This window comes from Mixophyes fleayi, chromosome 6, assembly GCF_038048845.1.
Source record: "Mixophyes fleayi isolate aMixFle1 chromosome 6, aMixFle1.hap1, whole genome shotgun sequence".
Taxonomy (NCBI): Eukaryota; Metazoa; Chordata; class Amphibia; order Anura; family Limnodynastidae; genus Mixophyes; species Mixophyes fleayi.
In genome coordinates, this window is record NC_134407.1 from 193,516,756 (window position 1) to 193,530,196 (window position 13,441).

At 40.2% G+C, this 13,441-nt stretch overlaps 1 long non-coding RNA gene and 1 other non-coding gene across 2 annotated transcripts; both read right to left on the reverse strand.

The window, feature by feature from the left end:
• Positions 1 to 6,343: 6,343 nt before the first annotated feature.
• LOC142160534 (uncharacterized) lies at positions 6,344 to 8,665 on the reverse strand. Its single transcript, XR_012693264.1, has 3 exons — positions 8,501 to 8,665; positions 8,077 to 8,225; positions 6,344 to 7,014 (listed from the first exon to the last, which is right to left on the reverse strand). It is a non-coding gene; the product is annotated as an uncharacterized LOC142160534 (long non-coding RNA).
• On the reverse strand, positions 8,309 to 8,464 carry LOC142095530 (small Cajal body-specific RNA 16). The gene has a single exon (XR_012677795.1).
• Positions 8,666 to 13,441: the final 4,776 nt, after the last annotated feature.

Sequence of the window (13,441 nt, forward strand, 5' to 3'; positions counted from 1 at the left end):
TCAACGTGACATTCGCAGGAGCCTGTACTGTAAAGACATTAGTATTTGTGTGCACGTATTCCCCATTCAGAACAATGTTACTGGTGGTAGGGGCAGCTATGGATCTGTAGGGTGTCCAATCCTTTCACACAAATTCCTAAAGGGAATTAACGATTCAGCACTCCAAAGTGTGAGTAAAACTTGTTGAGTGTATACTTACTTGTAAATGATCAATATTTGTTAGCTATATATACTGGTAATGCAGATTTTATTATTATTATCCTTTATTTGTTAGGCGCCACAAGAGTTCCGCAGCGCCGTACACAACACAAACAGTAGACTATGCAGGGTGAAACATTACTGAACAATAAACAAAAAATACCAAAACTTCAGAAACTCCAGGCAGGCTGATGCAGTAAAGACGGAGCAGAAGAACAGGTATGGAGACAGGAGGGAAGAGGGCCCTGCTCATACGAGCTTACATCCTAAGATTGCAATAAAATATAGCATATAGGGCACTAACACATGTTGAATATAATAGATCAAGCATATAACTCACAGTATGTATATGGCACAAAGAATGATGGGGGTAAAAATGTTTTCCTAAACTACCATGTCAATAAAACCAATAATCTCAGAAATAATATAGCATATCCTGACACATAAAACAGTGTAAAAAGAGTCTCTGAGTCCGGATAAGCTGGATCAGTGATATCCAGGAAAACAGATATAGTTCCAATTAATAAAAGGTACTTGCTGTTTTGTCCTTGTGGTTCCATGCGGCCAATGCTTTTTAGAAGAATGAAATTGCACAAACTTCTATATGCCAAGTTCCGATTCTGGTGTACTGTCAGGCGTCGTCCAGCTGTCTCTCCATGCGTCTGGTTGCCAGGCAACCAGACACTGCACTTACGGCCCGGCCATCTGCGCGTCCCGTTGACGCTAATCACAACCTCCGGCGGCAGCTGATGACAGCGCCGCCGCCCACTCTCCGTCCATTGGCTGCCCAGCATTTATAAGGCATTTCCTCTCTGTCTCCCAGTGCCAGAGTATCAGGTCCTTTTACCTGCCTTTAGCGTTCCTGTATTACTGCCTGTGCCCTTTCTACCCGTACCGTTTCCGATGATACAAAAATAACCTCTCTATATGCAATAAGTATATTGGGACACCTCAAATCCAGAGCATTAATATTCTACAGTGATGCCATCTTTCCGATAGTCAACCAAATTAAAGTCTCTCATAAATACACCGCCCAATGCTGGGTATTCCCGTCGGGGAAATATGTTGGTGAAAAAATAGTATAGGACAGGGGTAGGCAACCTGCGGCTCTCCAGGTGTTGTGAAACTACAAATCCCAGCATGCCTTGCCACCTATGTGCTGGTTATCTACTGGCAAAGCATGCTGGGACTTGTAGTTTCACCCCACACCTGGCGAGCCGCAGGTTGCCTACCCCTGGTATGGGATATGTCCGGCATGTTTGTCAATTAGGAAGGAGTTTTAGCTAAATTATTGCAGTTAGTCTTTGCTGAGCGTTGGTTCAAGCGAACCTCTCTGTCCCGGCTGCCACTTAAATCCAGGATATTCCCTGATGTACTGCTTGAGGAGCGCACCTTATGTTGTCCGGACGCCACCAGAATTTGGTGAACGTTAGTTCCACACGAGGCGGTTCCTTTTCTTTAACGTATGCATTTGGAATTGAGACAGGCATTCATATTGAAGTATATAGAGGTTTAGCAAGACGGAATCTAGTGAGTCAGACCACGTGTTTCGTCCACCGCTTGTGGACTTTTTCAAAGCCATAATTATTGTCCCGAAATCACCTCCCTTATATAGGGTAAACTTCTGCCTCCCATTGGATCTTTCACAGGCACAGCCTAATTAATAGATTTTATTTCTTTATGTATTTATGTCCCTATATAGGGGACAAAAAACATATGTACATATATGTATAAATGTTGGTATTGAATCCAGCCTCAAAACACAATAGTAACAAACAGTACAATAAGTCAAAATTTCACATAATGATATTATTATTATTATTATTATTAATAAAAAACAAAAGACCTAATATGTAATAACCTTGGATGTTGTTATTAAAATCATACTCTCCATCCAACACAATCCAGATCTGTAACAGAACCTCTATATAATACATAATCTAACTATATACCAAAACTATATGTATATATAAATTTTAAATAAAAATATAGAAATACATAAAAATATATAATTCTACTTATAATTTGGGTATTTAACAATCTTACAAATACACTAAAACATCGTATTCATAAATTATCTCAGGACTAATTTACAGACTATTGTGTGAAGTTCCAAGGTGAAAGCTTCATTGTACGCTCATGTAGACCTTAATTTTGTAGGGATAAAACCTCTGTAATATTTCATAATACTCAATACATCACTACATTGTGCCTTCAAATATTTTTCAATTAATGTCATTGCACTTGTACAGTTTATTACTGTTCTTGCTGGGTGATGAACGCAATATTCAGTACCAGTTGTAATATTTTCTAAGTAGAACTAAAAATATACTGTAGTGTATTCTCTGCTATATACCATCCTACTTTCAATGAACATTAAAATGTCCATCAAGTTAAATAATTTGTTAGCTCACTTATTTCTGTGAGATTTCTTTGTACGCCAAGTGACTGATTAATACATGAACTGCCATAATAGCAGCGATGTATACTGGAGCCATGTAACACTGGAGTCAGGCATTTCAGTTTTATTTTGTTCACTATATACATCACAATACCACCTACTAAGACATAATGCAACTCCCAAGCGGCAAAGCTGGAGTCTATAGAACCATTTATAGTCTCCACCAAAGCTTTTTCCAGGTTTTATTTAATTTTTGTAAGGGTTTAGAATTGGACCAGCATTGCATCATAAATCTGGTAATATCTAGTTCCAACTCTGCACAGTTCAAAACTGTGCTGCTGTCTCACTTGCCTGCAATGCCATCTTTACTATTGGGTGGTACCATAAACTTTTAGTTACACATCAATGCTGGAATGGATTGGCAGTGCTCCTATAAAAATTTGTTTCTAGAAATTAGAGTGCTTGTCAATCTGAATAAAGAGTACATGCATAGTACCACTTCTGCGTTGCATGCAATTAATCCGCTTAATGAAATCCCATTCCTACTTCAGTTCATCTAGGGATAAACTACATGTGTACTAACATGGTGCCCAACAATACAGATATGTCCAAGACCACTCAAAAGTGTTCCTTGTTCCAAGTGGGCCTGTTAATTTCAGACTCCGGTTTGAGACAAACTTCAGATTAGATTACCTTTCTAAGCCAGAATGCTTCAATTTACACCCATATTTTAGCAATGGTCTGTTTCACTTACCATGGCAAGCCTTGTAAACGTGAGTGATACAATGTGATCCCTACACTGTACATACATGAAGGAGAGAGAGAAGGTCTATGAACTATATGGGCCTGTTTTTGATGCTGGAGTCATAACCTAGATGTTCTATCACTGCTTATAGCAGCAATGAAAATTAGGTTTCACCTTGATTTTCTAAAAAGTTGTCACCAGGTCAGCTGAGCGATGCACAGCTCTCCTGCAAACACTGGCTGGCAGGGAGTCTTACTGCTCACCAACCACTACAAGCTCCCACGGTGCATGCGTGAGAAGCTGTAGTGATCATGTCACATTTGTGCATTGAATCTGTATGAAGAGATGTGGAGTGGCGGAAATAGTGCATGGTGTTTATATAATACAATGATAAGACAGAAAGACATTTATTTAACTGGTAGACATTTATACCGGGATAGTGTTGTATCCATTTAGTTATATTCACATTCATTACAATGTAATGCTTTGGTATAAAATACAAGTCTGTGTCACTCATGCCTGAATGCACGTCGGATTAATTACAGCTAAAATGAATTGCAAAACGGGAGAGCTCCCAATAGAGTCCTTGTGATGAAGTGGCTCATGTTTAGCTTCTGCATCCAATAACTTAGAGGCTTTTTATAATTCTATAATTTAACAATTCTGTTGGAATAATGACACTCAGCACCAGTACTGCAGGGAGCACATGGTACTATTTAGGGCAAAATTATTTGTTACATAGTTGAAAGTGAGGGAGGGGATGTCCAAAATCTGTATGGGTAATTTAAATGCATTTACAAGTTTCTGTAGCCTGAGTAAATTTGTGCACAGGAAAGTAAGGAGCCATGAAGTTGGGTATAGTACAAATACATCTTCACCACTGAGATTTCAGTGGTATAAATTACACAACAATCATTGCAAATAAAGTAATTAATATAATTTGTACAAATATACAAAAGAATGATCATTGTCTTTGATAGATACCCAAATTTACTGTTTATACTAGCTGTATATTTGATACCCAATCTACATTCATAAAGACGAGTTGATTGGTAGTGGGTCTATAATTTATATAGCTTAGCAAAACCCTGTTTAGCCTTATTTTCCATCATAGGTTTATTGAAGATGTTTGATAATTCCTGCAAGGCATTTTTACTACAAACAGTGATCAATTTTACCAAATGACCAATCACTGAAAATTATATATATTGTGGAAAAGATTTGTGTGAAAGTTATCAGCAAAATATACTGCAGATGACAAGTCCAGTGAGTGTATACAATTACGTCTCACTTTTTGGCTTATCCCTCCATGCACTGTCATGAAAAGATTAGATTTGTGGAAACCACAATTTATCATACCACCACAAAGTAATATTTTATTTCACCACCTGTTCATTTGATTGTGTGTTCTGATGTTTTCCCACTGTGCTTTACCTGTATCTGAGATAACAGTAGTGGTCAAAGTAGAAATTTAGACGTGGCAGTATGGAAGAAGTAGTGGGAATGTTATTTCCATTTCACAATGAAGGCAGTAGAAAAAGTGGCAGTATGGCAGATCACCATATAAAGGTAAGAATTTTACCTAGAAACATAGCATAACAGAGTTGTGGATCCTTTTTTCTGGCCGCTGGTACCTGGTATAATGAACAGGAGTATTAAAGAACAAAGTTGCCACAGATGAGTTTCCAATCTCATAATTGCTTAACACCCAAGAACAGGCTTTTTTTAAATATCTTTCCCAGATATTAATTACAGGTGACAAACTGTCATGTAACTGGAGTGCATCTAAAAAAAAATGTACTTCTCTGGGGGGCATATACATTAAAGGCTTAGAACAGGACAAGACATGATCTGTACTTTGGCAGAGAAGTGTTTAGGCCAGCGGTGGCCCAATAAGTGGCTCTGAGCTTTGAAATGTGGCTCCTGTAAGGGGCATGGAAGGTCTGACGGCATGTGAAGAGGATGATGGCCATGTAAGGAGATGTGATGGCATTTGGGAATATATGGAGTGTGTGTAGGTAGGCTTGATTGGCATGAGTAGAATATGTTGAGGTTTGATAACATATGGGGAGGTTGATGGCATTTAAGGGGCATGTGGTGAAATCTGGTGGCAGGTCTAACTTGCATGTGGAGAGGTGCAATGGGCATATAGGCTTTTCTGAGACATGAGTAGAAATGGCATGTTGAGAGATCAGCAGGGCACATTAAGAGGTCTGAGGGATCTAGGATGCAGTAAGTGTGAGCTACTGTGAAAAGAGTATAAGTAGCCCTTTGAACCCTCTGCTGGACACAGCAGTGAGGTAAGAGCTGTGCAGTCACGTTGATTTTGTGATTATTCTGAACATTTGGCATTGTTGGATACTTGTTTGCTTAGCAAGATATAGTAAATTATGTTACATTTTCAGTGTATGCATATGGTTATACTAGGTACATGTATATGCACACATATATAAAGTTTAAAGTTAGCTTTTTGTAGTACCTATAGATATTATTTGGCTCTTGGACTGACTGGCCACCTCTGGTTTAGACACACAGAACACTTATTACATTCAACAGTCCTGATATCACTTCACAGGCGATTTTTTTTTTTTTTAAGCCCATTTACTTAATCCTGTCACGCGGGGCTATCAACCATGGCAGGCCCGCAGATACTTGTTTTATGCAAGATCATTTAGTAAGAGCTATTCTATGTTCTAAAAGTACATAAGGAACAAGGAAGTGAAGAAAGTATTTCCATCAGTCATTGTCTGTTCTTCCTTCCTGTGATGGTGAAGTATTTAGTACAAATTGTAACTGGATTGAAGCAGAAGCCTTTGGATGTAGCTTTTCACTACTCCTACATGGTAACTTGCCTTTCTGTAATCAGTACCTGTTTGCTCACCATGCTGTACTCGTGACATTTCTTTACACTACCCAAGTGACAGAATCAAGAAACTGCAATATTAGCAGCAATGTATGCTACAACAGACTTTTTGAAAAAAAGAAACCCACACAATGAAGCAGAGCATTACAATTTTATTGAGTTAAATAATATGCACCATAACATCAAGACATTTCCATGCAACCCTTTGTCTGCATCTGAAATTTACCTAGTGAACATTCAGAGCCTCACATCAATCTATGTGAAACAAGCCAGCCACTGAAAGAATTGAGTTAATGGACTGGATGAACAATAAAGGGGATTTTCCCCTCACATCTCAAAGATTACTTACTGTAATAGGCGGCAATATGCACATCAGAACATTGCCTCACTAGACTGAGGCAGACCTTAAGTATCATTACTGGGGGCAATTACTTCAGCTAGACAAATGGGAGAAATCCTTACATCAGGCCTGTCCAACCTGCGGCCCTCCAGATGTTTTAAAACTACAAGTCCCAGCATGCCCTTCCAGCTATCAACAGGTTGTCTACTGGCAAAGCATGCTGGGGCTTGTAGTTTCACAACATCTGGAGGGCCGCAGGTTGGACAGGCCTGACTTACATCAAGATGCTAATAACCATTTCTAAATATTTTCCAGATACAGCAATATTAAGGGCAAATCCAAGTATTTGGCTGAAATTAATATCCAATTTTCATATAAATCAAGTTACATTACCAGTATTTTGCTCAGAAGCAGAAAATTAAGTGTTTACATACACTAGATGCGATGAGAGCAATCTCCCTATATACCTGCAAAGCAGAATAAAAAAATGTGTTAGCTCTTTGTCTTAGAGTCTGGAACACTACAAGGGCATGCCCTTGCTAGATGGATTCATGCGGTCATCACAATTATACAAGGGGAAAGGCCTTGAGGTACCCAAGATTAGAGACATTTAAAATGCAGTGCCAACTTCTTGGCCTGGAAGGGCACAAGCATCAAGGTATTAAGTCAACTTAATAAAGCAGCAGGATGATCTACAATCCACTTTTACAGGCCATCATTTAGATTGTGGAAAAAACCCTCCATCGTGCACAGAATATATAGGGTCACCAATTACTTGCATACTCTTACTGCTTTGGTACATCCTGTAGAGACTATAGGGTAAAGTTAATGTTGGTTTCTTAGAACACCATTTTTTCTTAAAATACCATTTCTTCAATGGCAATGAGCTTTAGTAAATTAAGCAAAACATAATACACCTTCAGCATTAAGGAATATTTATTGTTCTATTGTGCAACATTCATGTAAGTTTGCTGCTGTTTGTTGATAAATAATCCTGCAAAAGGCATTCAGGGAATAGTTCACTTTTCAGAACATTGATTTCTAGAACTGCTGTTCAAGCCGCATTGACCCAACTTGAGATGTACACGGCTTACTTTGGTGTAAGTGCATATGGGCTGAAGTTCCTGTAACCCTAGGATCACATGACTTTTCAGAACCAATATCTTTCATGCCAATGCCAGTGTTTTTCAGGAACACATTCACAATGCACAGCCTGTACATGGGTTATTTACATTAAAAGTCAAGTATTTATATGTGTCCAGAAAGAGAAAAGCTAATTTCATGCAGACATGCAAAGGTCATTAGATGAAACATTGTAGTAGCAAATCTCTTAATCTTGTATATTCTTATATGGTTAGTTGAGTGTATGGGACAGTGCTAATATAAGACAATAGACTAGGTGTAAGCACAGTCACCCACTAAAAGTGTGTTATTGTATTACCCAACAATGCACTCCTTCCAAGACCACACAGAGGTTCACTACACTAAGTGGGCCTGTTTAACAGTCTGGTTTGAGGAACTCATATTACCTTTCCAAGCCGAGGTTAAACTCATTTTAACAGACAGATACCTGGAGTGGGGGCCACAGGCACCGGGCAACCTCATCTTACCAGGGAGCACTTCGTACCGTCACATTCCCGGTCAGGGCGGAGCGGAGGTCACACGTAGACAGCAGTACCTGGAAGGAGACAGACACGTAAGCCACCACTAACCCTATACATGACGCACCACCACCTGACGGTGGTACCACCCGGTAACGTAGACTGTGCGCAGTATCATACATGGGCATTAGGCACTTAGAGATGCCCACACCTGTTACTGCCCAGAAGCCCCAGCGAGGGTCACTACTGGGGGATTTCTCTAGGTCATGGCTATAGGCCGCCAGGTACATCAACCAGGAGCCGCAAGCAAGACCACGTGACACTGAACCCACACATGTCTGTCTATACACACCTGACGCCATTCCCGCTCTACACAGTACTAACCACCCGCCAGCCCGAGGCTCCTTTATATAGCAACGTTCTTTATTACGTCATCATCCAAGTACACGAATAAACCAATCCTAGGTTGCTAGTAGCGTAGGCGCGTTACGTTACGTGAGCCTCGTCCCACGCCCTCTGACACAGTCACGTGACGATGGATGGGCGGCGCTATGATTTTACAGCTGTGCGATGTCTAGAGCTGTATAATGTGCATGTAGAGAGTGGAGGGAACAGGATGTATGTTGGATGTGTACTGTCCGTCATACTTCTTATAGGGGCATATTTACCTCACATTTATGTATCTGCTTGTCGTTAATGCAGGGATAGTGTTGTATCTTTTTACCTGCATTATCCACATCCATCACTATATAATGCCAGGGTATACAATGCAATAAGCACAGGCAATAGGACATATTGTATGGATTGAATAGTTATAAATCCATTGTAAAGGTGCCAGCTTCACAGCAGCAGCTGCTCAGAGTTTGTGAGCTCCAACCAGCATTTATAATTCTGTCATTGTTTTGCTAATGTAGATTGCACAAGTGATGTTTATTTCCTGCTGTCTTGTAAAACAGCCACTTGTTGTTACATGCTCTGAAGATACGTGCTTCCCAAATCACTCGGACACAGTATTAGGGGAAAAATAGAAGGGTGATTTATTCTGCAGAACAGGATTAAATACAGCACGGCCCCGTAACAATAGCAGGTACAACAAATGAGGAAATCAGTTCAAATAAATCCAGTGAGATATGTTCCACAGCAAATCTCTGGCAGAGCATCATCTCTTGGCCAAAAGTTAGTCACACATGTGTCCAGCTCCCAGGGTAGCCTCTTTTATCACCTCCTAATCCCACCCTGGGAACTGCCAGCCCAGAAGAGATGCAAAAGGTCTGGATCGATGGGCTGCTTACACTATCCAGCCCCTTCCCCTATCTCCCCAGGTGTCTTCCCTCAGGTGACCCCTGCTGGGTCAGGCTCCTGGCTGGCTGTAGAGCTCACTAGTGGACAATAGGGAGTAAACAGAAATAATGATAGCTTCAGTCACTTAACTCATGAGTGTTCCCTGTGGAGGTGAAGTATAACCCCTGAAGTACTTTTCCAAGGAGATGTTATAGTTACATCACTGATACTTCCTGATAACAACATGGCTAAAAAGTGCAGTTCAGGTATGGATTAGATTAAGGGGATGTAACACCATACACCATGCACGTTGCTGTACATTCCTCCCACCACTTTTTAGTCCATGTACCCCGTGATGAGAGAGACTGGCTGGACAGTTCCAGAGGCGCAATGAGTCTTGGAGTCTGGTTCCCGCTGACGAGACAGACCATCCGCGTTTCCGTGATCTTTACCTTTTTTGTGAGAGATGGAAAAGTTATACAGTTGTAAGGCCAAGCTCCATCTCAGCAACCGTCCATTGTCCCCTGCGGTGCGTTGTAGCCAACTAAGGGGATTATGATCTGTGATCACCGAAAACTCGCGCCCATATAAGTACGGCTGCAACTTTTTGAGAGCCCAAACTATGGCCAGACACTCCTTTTCAATAGTGGCGTATGCTATCTCGCGATCAACAAGTTTCCGGGAGAGATAGGCCACTGGGTGTTCTCAACCATCCTCCCCTACTTGACGCAAGACAGCTCCTATTCCACAGCCCGAGGCATCTGTTTGCACAATGAACCGTCGGAAGTCAGGGGCTGCTAATAGCTGGGAAAAGAGAGAGAAAAATTGAACCAATCCGCTCCAAGGTCTGGACAAACCTCAATTAAATATGTTTAATTATAATACATGCTTTGAGGGGGTGCTCTCATAACTAGAAATATCTAGAGAGTATCAGGTACAGGTGATAATAAATATCAACTGAACAAAGTAGTGTGTGAGGCACTCCTGTCCGAAAAAAATATTCAATATAAAATCAACTTTATTGATATGTACTTAAGAATTTTTTGACATAGACAAATAACTAAATCCCACCTGGATCGGTGAATTAAAATATACAAGTGAATAGAATTGAAAAAATGTGTAAAGAGAATTAAAAGATGACCCAGAAAAAGGGGGGTAGCCGATCAATATTTTCAAATGAAAGGCTGGTATTGCACTATAGTTGGTATTTATAGTTAAGGTCTGGTCCTATATTTATATATTCCTGTTTTAGCAATTCGTAAGACCATCAAGACCTGATATAAAGTGTCTCTCCAGAAAAAGCCTAGGCAATTATCACTATGACTAACATGAAATGGTATGAAATCCGCATAAATTGAGATCCGAGCGTGTCTTTATGTGTGAAACGCTTCCATTATTTTTAAATCTCTCATAATGTATGGGTAAGAGGAAATACCAAATATGTTAGATTAATATTTTGATTCAATAATAATGGTAGCGGGCGATTCCGTTGGATTGATACATCATCAGAGGGACATAGCATACAATGCAGTGCCTATATATAATTACTTCACATTTAATCCCACTCTAGATGTAAATAACCAAACAATAGAATCTGTATCTCAAGCTGGTACACATGTCACAATGTATTTAAACCTTTATTGTATTAGTGGAGTCGATCTAATTTATTAAACCATTGTTGCTAGATAGCTTAATAAGGCTGTGATCCACCAAAGTAGTATCGGTATGTTTTCTCTCAAATGTATCTCTACGTGCATTGATATTGCAATGTGCGTGACCAATATTACGAGTTCCAAAAGGTTCTCATAAATTATATTGCAGGGATTCCTCTCGGATATATCCCTTCATGCAGCGGTATGGCTATGTTATAATCCCCAATGGACTATCTAATATTGTGAGAGATAGCTATCTTGTAAGCTAGCGACAACAGAACTGTATAGTGTAACAGGTTGCATTGTGCAGTGCACTAGCAGGCACATATGATTGTGCAGGGGTATATATGAGCTGTCTGTTGGAAATCACACTAATAGTATGTGACTCCCATTGAGAAAGCCTGCGCTACCATTAGATAAAAATCGGCAGTATCCATAGGGACTAATGTTACCCTTGACATCACAGACCCGGAAATAGGGAGCCGATCAGCGGGACTCTCCGCGATTGTGTCTCTTAATCCAGAGGAATATTGTAATGCTAAATAGTAGGCAATATATCCATGCACAACTATAGGCCTGATATTAAGTGTAACATTATTAGATAACACAATATTAGATAGTCCATTGGGGATTATAACATAGCCATACCGCTGCATGAAGGGATATATCCGAGAGGAATCCCTGCAATATAATTTATGAGAACCTTTTGGAACTCGTAATATTGGTCACGCACATTGCAATATCAATGCAAGTAGAGATACATTTGAGAGAAAACATACCGATACTACTTTGGTGGATCACAGCCTTATTAAGCTATCTAGCAACAATGGTTTAATAAATTAGATCGACTCCACTAATACAATAAAGGTTTAAATACATTGTGACATGTGTACCAGCTTGAGATACAGATTCTATTGTTTGGTTATTTACATCTAGAGTGGGATTATATGTGAAGTAATTATATATAGGCACTGCATTGTATGCTATGTCCCTCTTATGATGTATCAATCCAACGGAATCGCCCGCTACCATTATTATTGAATCAAAATATTAATCTAACATATTTGATATTTCCTCTTACCCATACATTATGAGAGATTTAAAAATAATGGAAGCGTTTCACACATAAAGACACGCTCGGATCTCAATTTATGCGGATTTCATACCATTTCATGTTAGTCATAGTGATAATTGCCTAGGCTTTTTCTGGAGAGACACTTTATATCAGGTCTTGATGGTCTTACGAATTGCTAAAACAGGAATATATAAATATAGGACCAGACCTTAACTATAAATACCAACTATAGTGCAATACCAGACTTTCATTTGAAAATATTGATCGGCTATCCCCCTTTTTCTGGGTCATCTTTTAATTCTCTTTACACATTTTTTCAATTCTATTCACTTGTATATTTTAATTCACCGATCCAGGTGGGATTTAGTTATTTGTCTATGTCAAAAAATTCTTAAGTACATATCAATAAAGTTGATTTTATATTGAATATTTTTTTCGGACAGGAGTGCCTCACACACTACTTTGTTCAGTTGATATTTATTATCACCTGTACCTGATACTCAATAGCTGGGAAAAGGCCTGCTCACAATCAGGGGTCCAGTCAATTTGTCAGGAGTACTTTTTGGTCGTCAAATCAGTCAGTGGGTTGGCAATGGTGCTGTTCTGGGGCACGAATTTGCGATGGTACGTCGCCATCCCAAGAAAGGCGCGTACCTGTTTTTGGTTGGTGGGATGAGGCCAGTTTAGGATGGCATCAATTTTTGCCGGCTCTGGTCGAATATTTCCTCCACCAACTCTATGCCCGAGGTACAACACCTCCGCCATCCCCATCTGACATTTGTCTGGTTTGATTGTCAACCCTGCCTGGCTAATCAGTACTAATACTTGGGCCACATGCTGCAAGTGGTCCTCCCAGGTCTCACTAAAAATATCTATATCGTCCAGGTATGCCTGGGCAAACTCCACACACCCTGTCAGCAAACGGTTTACTGTATGCTGAAAGGTGGCCGGGGCATTCTTCATTCCGAAGGACATGGCAGTAAACTCAAATAGTCCAAACAGAGTGGTGAATGCGGACCGCTCCTGTGCCTCCCTGGTAAGGGGTATCTGCCAGTACCCCTTACTAAGGTCCAGCGTGGACACATAGCAAGCCACCCCCAGCCTGTCTAACAGCTCATCTACCTAGGGCATGGGATACCCGTCTGTCACCGTCACGTCGTTCAGTTTCCTATAATCCACACAGAAGCGTGTAAACCGATCTTTCTTGGGAACTAACACCACACTGGCAGCCCAGGGACTATTGGATGGTATAATGACCCCCAGTGCCAGCATTTCATTGACCTCC